We start from the raw sequence: 12,478 nt of genomic DNA, 5'->3' as shown, positions 1-12,478 counted from the left end.
ATTACTCACATCTTTGACAAGTTTGAAGCCCTTAACTAGGTAGGCCCAAAAATCCTTTTGTAAATCCTCTAACAAGGTGGTTCACATCTGTGGATCTAAAATCCTCTAGCAAGGTAGTCTTTAATCGGACTTATCTCCTAACAGAGATTGATATTCCTAACAGGATCTGTTCTGGTAAAGAACATTGTATGACCTTAACCGGTCTGGTTCCTATTCTGTAGATAGTTACTTGTGAGTTTCATCTCACCATGGTGTTTCCCATTTGGGTTTCCACATCAAAATACCTTGTGTTATGGTGTTTGTGCTTCTATGGGTGAATGCATTATTTGCTATTTGGTTTGCATATGTGCTAACTAGTTTGTTTACTAAACTCCTTTACTGGTTTACTGTTAGAATATTAAAGTGTTTAAGTACAGTAATTTTTGGCACACTAATTCACCCCCCCTCTTAGTATTCATCATTCGTCTATTACTTTCTAACAACTACAACATAAATCCCTTAACTGGGTGGACTTTAACAGGTCCCTATTGTTAAATCCCTTAACTGGGTAACATATTAACTGATGTTCTAAGTCCTCTAACCAGGATACCTTTAACAGGGTAAAGGCACTAACCGGCCTTGATCAAAACCCTTAACCGGGTGGCACCTAACAGTGTCTTTGTAATCTCCTAATAGGGATGGCTCTTAATTGAGCATACTCTAGAAGAGTGCAAATTTTGTGAGTTCCTACTCACACCGTGGTTTTCTCCCTATTGGGTTTCCACAAGATAACTCCTTGGTGTCACTATCAACTTTTCATGCTTGCATATTTTACTTCAGTGATTAAGTATATTGTTGGATCTTAGATGAATGAAGATTTAAGATAAAATTTAAATTGTGAAATTTTGATTAATTGTTGATTCACCCCTCCCCTCTCAACACCAATTGAGACTAACACATAAGACATCCCAGAAACACATCAATAGGTCTTATCCACATGTTACATTAAAGACAGTCTATAACCTAGATCAATTGAGACCAAGTACATGTGCACAAGCTACAACAATGATCTCCATCTGCCAAGTCTCAAACATGATCATCAACAACATCTTGAAACTCCGCTAGAATTTGCACCAACACCACTTATGAAATTTATCAAATATCTCCACGAAATTCTCTTCCGGTGAAACCCTCGACGGAACCAAAAACCAAGCTTTTAGGCAAGCAGGATAGCATCCGATCACCAGACCAAAACCAACTCTTCAAATATGAGTATGAGTATCATGAACAAGCCAATTCCATCACCAAATTATACCAAAGCTACTGGATCATGTCGGATCCAAGTTAACTAGAAACCACTCAACCTACTAGGTCCAGAAGGGTGCTGGTAAAGCATCCAAATAGCTAGTGTTGGCATCAATGACAAAACATCAATGCAACACATAATCAATTCCACCAAATGGCCAACATCATCTACCTTCACATTTGCACTTTCTACTATCTTCCTCAACCTCATACTATAACACTTGTAGGCCTTTCTCTTGGTAGAATATCCCAAAAATATTCCTTCATCACCTCTTGCATCAAACTTTCCTATATCCTCATCTCTTTTGATATAACATTTACTTCCAAAAACTCTGAAATATCTAACTATAGGAACATGACCAAACCACAACTCATAAGGAGTCTTAACTGAATTACCTTTAATATGCACCTAGTTGAATATGTAAACAACGATACTAACAACTTCTCTCCAAAAATTTTGTGCATCATTTCCTTCAATCTACATAGTACCGACAACATCCAAAATAGTTATGTTCTTCCTTTCAATAACTTCGTTCTGCTGAGGGGTTCTAGGAGCATAAAACTGTCTTCTAATTCCATTCCTCTCAAATAATTGATCAAACTCACTTCATGTGAATTCTCCTCCTCTGTCAGACCTCAGACACTTCAGCTTCAACCCTGTCTCAGTATCCACTTTTTCTTTGGATATCTTGAATTTCTCCAACACTTCTGATTTCTCCCTTAGAAAAGTAACCCACATCATTCTAGAATAATCATCAATTAGAAACATGAAATATCTATCACCCTACACACTTCTCACTCTTATAGGACCACACATGTTAGTATGCACAAGATATAATAATCCATTAGATGAATACAACTTACTCTTGAATGCAGTTCTTGTTTTCTTTCACATCTAATATTCCTTACATACCAGATTAGGAAAATCTTAGGAAAATCTTTAACAACTTGAGTAGAAATTATCCTTACCATGCAGTCAAAATTAACATGACACATTCTCCTATGACACAACCAACTTTCATCAATTTGAGAAATCAAACTACTTTTCTCATCAACATTCAGGTGAAAGATATTACCTTTAGTCTTAATCCTTGATGCAATCTCTATACTAGAGGCATTTAGGATCTTGCATTTACCATTCTTGAATTGCAAATTAGGTCCCTTATCAACCATCTCCCCAACACTCAAAATATTATGCTTCAAACCTTCAACATACAAGACATCATCAATATTATGCTTACCATCAAAATAAATTGAACCTCTACCATGAACCACACAAGCTTTATTATCTCCAAATCTCACTATACCACCATCATACTTCTCCATATTCACAAATTTTCTTTTATCACCTTTCATATGATGTGAATAACCATTGTCAATTAACCATTCATATTTCTCTTCAATCTTAGCAGCCAAAGTTTTCTCCTCAACAATGCAGCTTGTAGAATTCACTGATACTAGATCATCTTCCTTGATAGCTATAAATATAAATTCATCTTCTGAATTCCCATTCTTAGATTCCTCATTTGTCACACCTTCATTGAGAGCATAATAACATCTCTTCTAATATCTGAACTTCTGGTTAGGCTTATAGGGCTTATCATACTTATCATGTTTTTCATATCTATCATTCTTATCAGATCTATCATGCATTTCATACTTATCATATCTAGACATTCTCTCAAGACACCTACAAGTAAAATGTCCTATCTTATTGCAAGAGAAACATTTCAAAGGTAACTTTCCATCGTACTTACTAGCTCCCTTAGGTAATCTCTGAGAAATATGTACTTCAAGCTCATCCAACTCCCTTTCCTTCTCTTCCATTTCTCTCTTTTCTCTTTCAAATCTAAAAACCCAACATGAACTCTCTCTTGGATCATACTTTTTCTTTATGGATATAGAGGCTTTAAATGCAGTCTCAGTTTAACCATGTGATTCTCCAAATTCACTCAATTCAAATGCAACAAGCTTCCCAACCAATATTCTCTTGTCACAATAGTCACACTCTGGATTTCATAAAAAGCAACTACCTTATGCTTATAAGAAGAAGGCAGAGATCTCAGCACCTTAGCAACAATTTCATCTTCCTCAAGAGTTCCACTGGAACATCTAATATTCATGACAAGCTCATTCACCTTAGCCATAAATGATGTTATGTTCTTATCTTCTCCCATCTTCAATGTCTCTTACTTTCCTTTCAAACTCTACAACCTAGAAACTTTAACGTGTGCATCTCCTTCATACAAGGTTTCAAAAATCTTCCAAATCTCATGTGTAGTCTTGAAACCCATCACATTAGTCATCTCTGAATCGATCAAGGTACTCAGCAATGCTTTGTTAGCTCTCATTATAGACATTCTTTGTAATCTTCCAATAATCATCTCCAAGACATTTCAAATGCACTTCCATCCAGTCATTCTATATAGTGTAATTTCTTCCATCAAATCTCAGAATCTCCTTCTTGGACACATAGGTTACCATATTGAATCACCTTAAGCATAAAAGCTTCTTCTGGAGGATCTAGCTCTGATACCAATTGTTGGCAACAATAATGAAGGAAAATTGAGAGGGGGGGTGAATCAGTTTTCACTAGATTAACCAAATTAAGCACAATCTCAGATCTAATCAATTTCATCAAGAATAAAGATAAAGACAATAACAACACACATAACACTAATATTTTTGACATGGAAAACCCAGTTAAGGGAAAAACCACAGTGGGAACTGTTGGTATTTGGTGTTCCTATGATGCTCCAGTGAATATTGGTGGTTCCTAATGCTTGTAGATTCTTTGGAGTTATCATTGATGGAAACTCAGTCTACTGATCCAATCCAGTATGGAGTTTCGGTTAACTGGATGTCTTGAATATTGTATTTCTGGATTAAGTCTATCAATGCAGCTCAGCATACGACTTTGTGACTTCTGGTGAAGTAGGTTTTGATATTAGTGATTGGTGATTAATTGGTTGGGTATATGAAGTAGATCATCATGTCAATCCACCCTCTGATATTGATTCCTATGCTTGTTTGAGGGTCTAATATCTGATAGAATAGTAAAATAGAGTACTCTTTATATTTGGTGGTGTATCGTGTGACCGGATTCGTTAATTCGTTTTTGGTGATTGGAAATGTGTTTGGAATGATATGTGACACCTATAGGAAGTGTGTGATTATGTATTTGAGGTTTGGTATATGGTTCGGTAATATATCTAAGCCAAGTTGCAGCTACACATCTCACATTTTGATAATTGGTGAAGCCAACTTATGGGAGATTAATTTTTTCTGAATATATAAGATGATTTGGGTTAATGGATTAGGTATCAAATATAATATGTGTGGGTATTTTGGAGTGATTGAGTGCAGTTTCATGTGTGCACTCAGAATTGTGTTGATCTAGTAAAGCAAAACAGAGCAATGTAGCAGATCATTTTGTGCATAACTGAAAATGGTATTTGGCATAGTCGGATGTTATTTTCTAGTTCACTACTAATTTTAATCAGTTTGTAATCACTTGTAAGGTAGTGAGCCTTCCTCCAAAGTTATAGCCCTATTTTTGTAACTTGAGTAGTGAGCTCTAGGCAGTGTGCCTGAATTCAAGTGCAATCCCCTTCTGTAATATTTTTTTGCTACTGACCATAGTGGAATAATATTATGCATTCAAATCCCACCATTTTTTTGCCCATTTGGGTTTCTAGGTAAAAATCTTGGTGTTATGGTTGCATGGTTACTTGCTTTATGTTTCTACACTTTGCTTTCTTTGTTGTTCATCTAGCGATTGAAGAATCAGATCAATAAATTTAAAATTTGTAGAACACTGAATCACCCCCGCTCTCAGTGTTCATTGATTCTAACAATTGGTATTAGATCCTAGTTTCTCCAATGAAGCCTAACTACTTGAGGAAGGTTCGGGAGATTGAATCAATGGATTCCAGTTTGCGGAGACAACTTTGTGTGCCTCTTAAAGATCTTGATGCAGAAGGAAATAAAATAAATTCATTGAAGAGAAACTTGAATGCAGCTAAAGACTTCATGAAGAATTTGAAAGATCAAGTGAACACTTCAAGAGACAAGAGGAAAGAGATTATGGACAAATCAAAAGAGAAAGAAGAACAAAGCATGGAAAATCGGGACAAGACTGATGAATGTGAAAATATTGCTAGAGATAATGTTATATTGAAGAACAAGATGCAATCTATAGTGATGAAGCTAACTAAGGAGATTGAAGACCAGAATAAGAATGAAGAAAGATTGACTCAATCATTGAAGGATAGATTGGATGAATGCTACAGAATTACCAATGAGATTGATCAGTTGAAGATTGATATGATGCAATCAAGGAATGATGGACAAGAACTTGAAAGATAGGTTGTTGCCTTAAGAAATGAACTTGCTACTGCAAATGAATACAAAGAAAAATTCAATGCTATCTCAACAAGGCTTGATGAGATGCTGGAAAGACAAAGACATGGAAAAGACATGAGAGTAATTGGATTTGAGAAAGGAGAATCCTCCAGTTCTAGATAGAGAAATGCAAAGCCTAAGAACAAGAATCCTCCAGTAAGACAACCTAATGCTTATAAATTTAATGGTGGATGTTTTTCTTGCAATAAATTTGGTCATATGGCGAATCAATGTAGAAGTAGGATGAATAATGGAATGAATAATATGAACAATGGTCCTACCTTTACTGGTTAGTGTTTCATATGCAACAATTTTGGTCACAAAGTAAATATGTGTACACTAGTAATGAATAACTTTAAGAACATGAGATGTTATGCATGTGGGATGTTTGGACATATCTCTAACCAATGTAGAATGAGACTAGATCAGATGAATTTTAGACCTATTCTGAGAAATGTTGCTTGCTATGCATGCAACAAGCCTGGTCACATTGCAAAATACTGCAAAAGCAAGAATAATGGTTTGGCAAACAAGAACAAATCAGATGAGAAAGGCAAAGAAAAAGTAGATGAAATCAAAGATCAACATATGAAAATGTGGGTTAAGAAAGAAGATTCTGATGTGTAGAATGGCTCCACACCTAAATCCGGTGATGGAACCTCATCTGGCAATAAGGGATTTTTGGCCTTATGGGGAGCTTCATATGCATATTCACAAGAACCCCCTCTTCGGTGATCTGTAACCGATTCGGGTAGGTTGAAGGAAGTTTAAATCATGTATGTAGATTTTATCTGAAAGATCTAATGAAGATTCGAGGCTTTGGTAAGCAATTTCATGAAAATCATGGTAACCAGTTAAAGCATTTATTACAACACAGAATTAGGTTTTTAGAGGTTAAAAGGGGAATTTCATAAGTTTATTTTACATAATGCAATCAAGAGAAAAGAGCAGTGCAGTGAAGAAAATATATTATAGACCAACAAATGTTATAGATGTACTTTTAGATTCAATAAATAAGATTACAGAATGCAATGCCTTAGAATTTAAGGCCATTGATGATTCTTTACCAATTTTGCAAATGATTGCATTGGCATGTAAAGTTGATCATATTGATGGATCTTTAGGTAAATTGGACACATTGTCCAAATTCATTGCTTCTAACATTCAAACTGTGGATAAAATAAATGAAGAGACCGTTAAGGAAAGAGTGAATAAGGAGAAAGATGAATTCTTTGATAGGTCAATTAAAGACTATACACAACAAATTGATTCATTGTTACCAACACTAAACTCCACCATTCTAGAATACAAAGAGTTGTACAGGGAAGCATGTAAGCCTTACCATCTAACTGAGGATATTGATGAGGAAATAAAGAAAACACAAAAGGAAATTGATGATATAGCTGATAATATGATTGGTTCTTTGGAACTTACTTTAGTTTTTGATCAGGAAATGGCAATCTATGAAGAGAAGATTGAGAAATTGGAAAGGGAGAAAGCAAGGCTAAGAATGAAAACCTGGGAGTTGAAGAACAAGCTTGGTCCTAGATTGGACAACTTATTAACACACCAGAATGAGCTTTCTAAGGCATCTATTCAAGGAGAAACATCACCGTAGCAATAGGTGCATTATCTCACTGGTATGATCCGGTAGATAGAGACTATAATTTCTGATAGTACTAAGTTTTTGCAAGGTCTTAACTTAGTTTTCACAGACATTTTCCAGATTGTACATAATCGGTTACAGGTTTCTAGGTAAATTTTGAATTTTTTTTATTCTTTTGACATCCTTTGTCATTGATGTCAAAGGGGAAGTAGTGTATGAGAAAAATGAATAGAAGGAGATCATTTGCTCAGGGGGATCACTATTAGTTTTTGGACTTCAAATTTTAGATATTCATTTTTGGATTTTTCTCATGAGTGTTGCCATCAATGACAAAGGGGGAGATTGTTGGCATTATACACTCAGATAAGAATATTTGATGTTGTCATTGATGGCAACCAACTAGTAACATGGTTCACAGGTTACACCGGCAACATACATCATCTACCAGCACGGACAGGGACCACAAGTTAATACACATCGGCATCTAGTCTACACCAACAACAGATCATACTGACAGTCTAAGCCAACTTGAAATAATATTGTTTTGTATTGTAATTATATTTGTATATCTGGCATGATGAAATGTAAAGACTCATATATGTATGAGATCTTGTACGTCATTATAAAATATAATTAGGTAATGTAAGGAAGCGATATATGAGATGTGATAGGTTATGACAAAAAATCAATTGTATATGCATTTTGATGTAATTATCTTATGAGTGAATAAGAGTAGAGCAGAAAAAAGAAAGGTTTATGGTAGAGGTATCAGATAGAGCCTAAACCAATACTCAATCCAACATTGTAGATGCTATTTTGTAGTACAATATTATTGGATCTAACCATCCATTTGTAGTCAGTGGGACTCCATTTTTTTGTTGAGCAGTGAGCTCTAGGCTATTGGCCTTCCTGCATGTGCAGGCCCTTAATGTACAAGTAATATTTATTCATATTGGCCAGTGACTAAATATTGTGGGTCACAAATCCCACCGAGGTTTTTCTCTTACTGGGTTTCCTCACCAAAAATATCTATGTTACGGTGTGTATTGATGGTTATACTTTTTTTTCTCTCTACTACATTATTATTTGCTTACCGGTATATTAATTTGGGTTATAAAGTTGCAAACAAGTTTAAATATTTCACCTACCGGTTAGACACTGATTCATCCCCCCCCCTCTCAATGTCTTTGGGACTGATCAAGTATCTAACATTGATAGGCATCATAAGATCACTAAGTAGGCAATTCAATTTGTGACATGCCTAAGTGGAACCAGTGAAGTACCTGGCCTGAGAAAGGTATAAAATAACATAGTGATAGCCACTACCAGTTCTAAGTTTTACAACAGAGCAATGAATATCAACGACATCTTGGAGCATGATGTCTGATTTGCATTGATGGTGGTTAGTTACAAAGTCTATCAATCAAGCAGATAGAACTCAATCTTTGGAACTACAATTTATTCAGCATATCAAATGCTCAAAGATGATAAGAGGTATGATCTATGCACAATCCTTCTGAATGAACTAGTGAGTAATTTGAAGAAAATTAAGCAAGACAAGAAGCACACTTTTAAGTATGGGTCTCTTCTTATTTGTTTATCCTTATATTTCTTAAATGAGATCCCCGATATAAAAGGAAAGGTCCAATGGGCCTATGATAGACTAGTGACAATGCAAATTAAGGAGGGATTGTGGGATATAGGAGATTCTACAATGAAAATATCTACATTGTAGGGCTATTTCAAGACCTTTCAAGCCTCCATGAAGAGTAGAGAAATAATCCCTAAGGAGATTGTGGAGAAGTGTGAGCAAACTATTTATTTCATGGTTGACAAAGATCGATACCAGATGGAAGCGGTTGAGCCTAAAATAGTTTGAATACTGTCCATGGGGTATGAAGTTAACCCTATCAAAGTTGAAGCATATGCTCAACACCTATTGAGTCAACTGATAGATCCAAAAGAAGAAAGATTTGGTATTTTCAAGGAAAAAGACTTAAGTCTGCATAAATAGTTCACTGATGTAGAAGGAAAGAGAAAGATCAGAAAGGAAGTAGAGGTTGTTGCAAAACAAATGGGATTGACAAAGGAAGTTATACAGAGGGAAAGAGCTCAAAAATTCTGAGAGAAGAGGATGTAACCAAACCATAGTTCAAACTGGCAAACCCTTCTATGCAGCCCAAAGTTAAGCCTAGCAAGTCTACACCTATCTCTGGAGTGAAGAAGAAAGTACCTCCACCTAAGCCCAAACTAGCAGTATCAACCAGTGGAATGGAGAAAAGGAAAAAGGAGAAGCCTTCAATGCAGTATGTTGGAGTAGAGGAGGAAACAGAGTCAGATGAAGAAATCTGGAAAGTGAAGAAGACTACTACTTATGCTTGAGTAGTCAGAAAGCCATTCGGTGATGCTCCACCCTCTAAGAAGACAAAGATCCAAGGTGAGTCATCTGGGAAGCCTAGAGGAACTAGGAAGCATAAATTTGAGATAGATGCAGCCTTGGAGTCTAGTAAGATTGAGACTATTCCTCCTAAATCCTTAGAACATATAAATAATGAAATCATTAAGGATGGAAATTTGAATAATCTTACTATATATTATGAGAATGTGGATGTTAAGGAAAGGAGAGAAATTGAGGAAGTAGTTGTACTATATATGAATAGCTTTAGTAGAGATCTAATTGAGTTGTCATCTGAGTTACCTAAGGAGCTATATAATATTCTTGATATCCAAAGAAATATTGCCTGCCAGAAAGATGAAGAAATGCAGGAGTATGTGTTGGTGAATACTTGTTTAGTCATTTCTAGGGATGAAGTTGAAAGATTATTGAAATTGGCAAAATAAAAATTCAAGATCAAGAGAAGAGTTAACAGAATTAGGCTTGGCAAAATTGATGAAGTTGCAAGAGAAACAGAACAAATAATGAAAGACTTTTTACTTGAGCTGAGATATGAGGTAAATCAATCTCAGGATGCCTCCCACTTAGAAGGACAAAGTCTTAACACTTATGTTGTGGAAGTACACATATAAGTCTCTGGTGGTCAGGAAGATTTGCAATTGATGAGAAAGAAGCAACACTAGATGCACCCTCTAAGAATCCAATTGTAGATGTCTCCAGTGAAGCTACTCAGGATCCTCCTGAGATAGAAGTGATTGCCGAAATGATAGAAGAGGAGATACTGAAAGATGAAAAGAGTGTCAATGTAGAGGTTGGGAAGGAGAAGATTGATGAGAAAATGGATAAACATGTTGGCATTTTTGATGATGATGTTGTGATTGTCATTGATGGACACACACTTGCTTTGAGATCACTTTTTGTATGTATGAGTTATGCTCAACCGGTATTTGTTCCAACCGGTATTATGTATTATAGTCTTTAGACTATCGGTGTTTTGCAAAAAGTGTTTACCAATCTCAAGTGGTATGAAGACCCAAGTGATATGAAAACTTAAGCAGTTTGAGGATCCCAATGCAGTACGAAGGAACAAAGCAATTGTTATCATTTTTCCCAGTCTTCGTTTTGACAAACCGATAATTGGTAAAATGTGTGAACCAGTAATCGATAAATATATGAACCGGTATTACTCTGTGATGAGTTTCCAACTGATATTTTTGTGATGAGTTATCATCCACCAACACTTTGGCAGTTATTCTGTGTCGTGTTACCAAATGTGTCCAGATGCACTGAACCTAGAAACTTGCAATGTAATCCTATTAGACCAACATGAAATCATATTCCTTTATAAGGACATCATGTCTAGGGTTTTAGTGGTTGTTAGGGTTTTTAGGTGGTTGATGAGGTTTTTGTGTGTGCGATCATAGAAGGAGGTTAGGTCTGTGTGAAGAAATAGAGTGTGGAGATTTTGAAGACTGAAGTAATGCTGAAATGCATTAACAATGAGCTATCAAGGATCTAACCAAGCATACTGTGCTAGTATTTAGATCACTCACTTGTTGATTACTCACATCTTTGACAAGTCTGAAACCCTTAACCGGGTAGGCCTGGAAAAGCCTTTGTAAATATTCTAACAAGGTGGTTCACAACTGTGGATCTGAAATCCTCTCACACGGTAGTCTTTAATCGGACTTATCTCCTAACAAAGATTGAGATTCCTAACAGGATCTGTTCTGGTGAAGAACATTGTATGACCTTAACCGGTCCGGTTACTATTCTGCAGATAGTTACTTGTGAGTTTCATCTCACCGTGGTTTTTCCCATTTGGGTTTCCACGTCAAAATCTCTTGTGTTATGGTGGTTGTGCTTCTATGGGTGAATGCCTTATTTGTTGTTTTGTTTGCATTTGTCTTAACTGGTTTATTAGTAAAACTGTTATACCTGTTTACTGCTAAACAATTTAAGTATTCAAGTTCAGTAGTTATTGGTATACTAATTCACCCCCCCCTCTTAGTATTCATCAATTGGTTTCAGAGAAAACCCTTCTATAAGTTTAACCACTTGGAAGGAGATATGGGGGAATACACTGTGAGGGAGATTACTCATCGTCTCACTTAGACTGAGAAAGCCTTTGATGAACTCAAAGTTAAATATAAAGCCTCTCTAGCAAAGAGAAGAGAGCATGCTGAGAAACTGATGGAGCTTACTGAAAATAGTTCTTCTGATGAAGCAGACATGGAAGCCCTAGTTGAAGAAGTTGAAAAATTGAATGAATCTAATGCTAACGTAAGAAGGGAGTTGGAAGGACTGACTATCAAAATGTGTCAAGAGCTTGAGAACCAAAGGAAAGCTAAAATCTAGTAAAAGACAAAGATCATGAGATCTCCAAGCTAAAGCAAGAAATAAGTGGACTTACTGCTCATATCCAAGAGAGTAAAGTGGAAAAAGAAGAAATGCAAGGTGAACTAAACATGGCTATTTTTGAGAATGCAACCTTGAAGGAATCCAATGCTTCTATTTCCAAAGAACTCACTGAGTCAAAGGAAATACTTGCCAAATTCAATAAGAGCACTGTTAAGCTATAACAAAAGCTTGAATCAGCAAAACCTGTAAAGAATACCACTGGACTTGGTTTTTCTGGCTATGAGGAAGGTGAGACCTCTGGAACAAAAGATGGAGCATCAAAGAAGCAACCAACACCAAAGGATAAAGGTAAGCAAAAGTTCAAACCTGTTTGCTTTAATTGTCTCAAGGAAGGACACACTGCCAATGTATGTAGAAGTAAGGCTTAC

The sequence above is a fragment of the Cryptomeria japonica genome, chromosome 10 (genome assembly GCF_030272615.1).
Source record: "Cryptomeria japonica chromosome 10, Sugi_1.0, whole genome shotgun sequence".
In the NCBI taxonomy this organism is placed as follows: domain Eukaryota; kingdom Viridiplantae; phylum Streptophyta; class Pinopsida; order Cupressales; family Cupressaceae; genus Cryptomeria; species Cryptomeria japonica.
The sequence above is the reverse complement of the archived record's forward strand: the minus strand, read 5'-3'. Positions refer to the sequence as shown.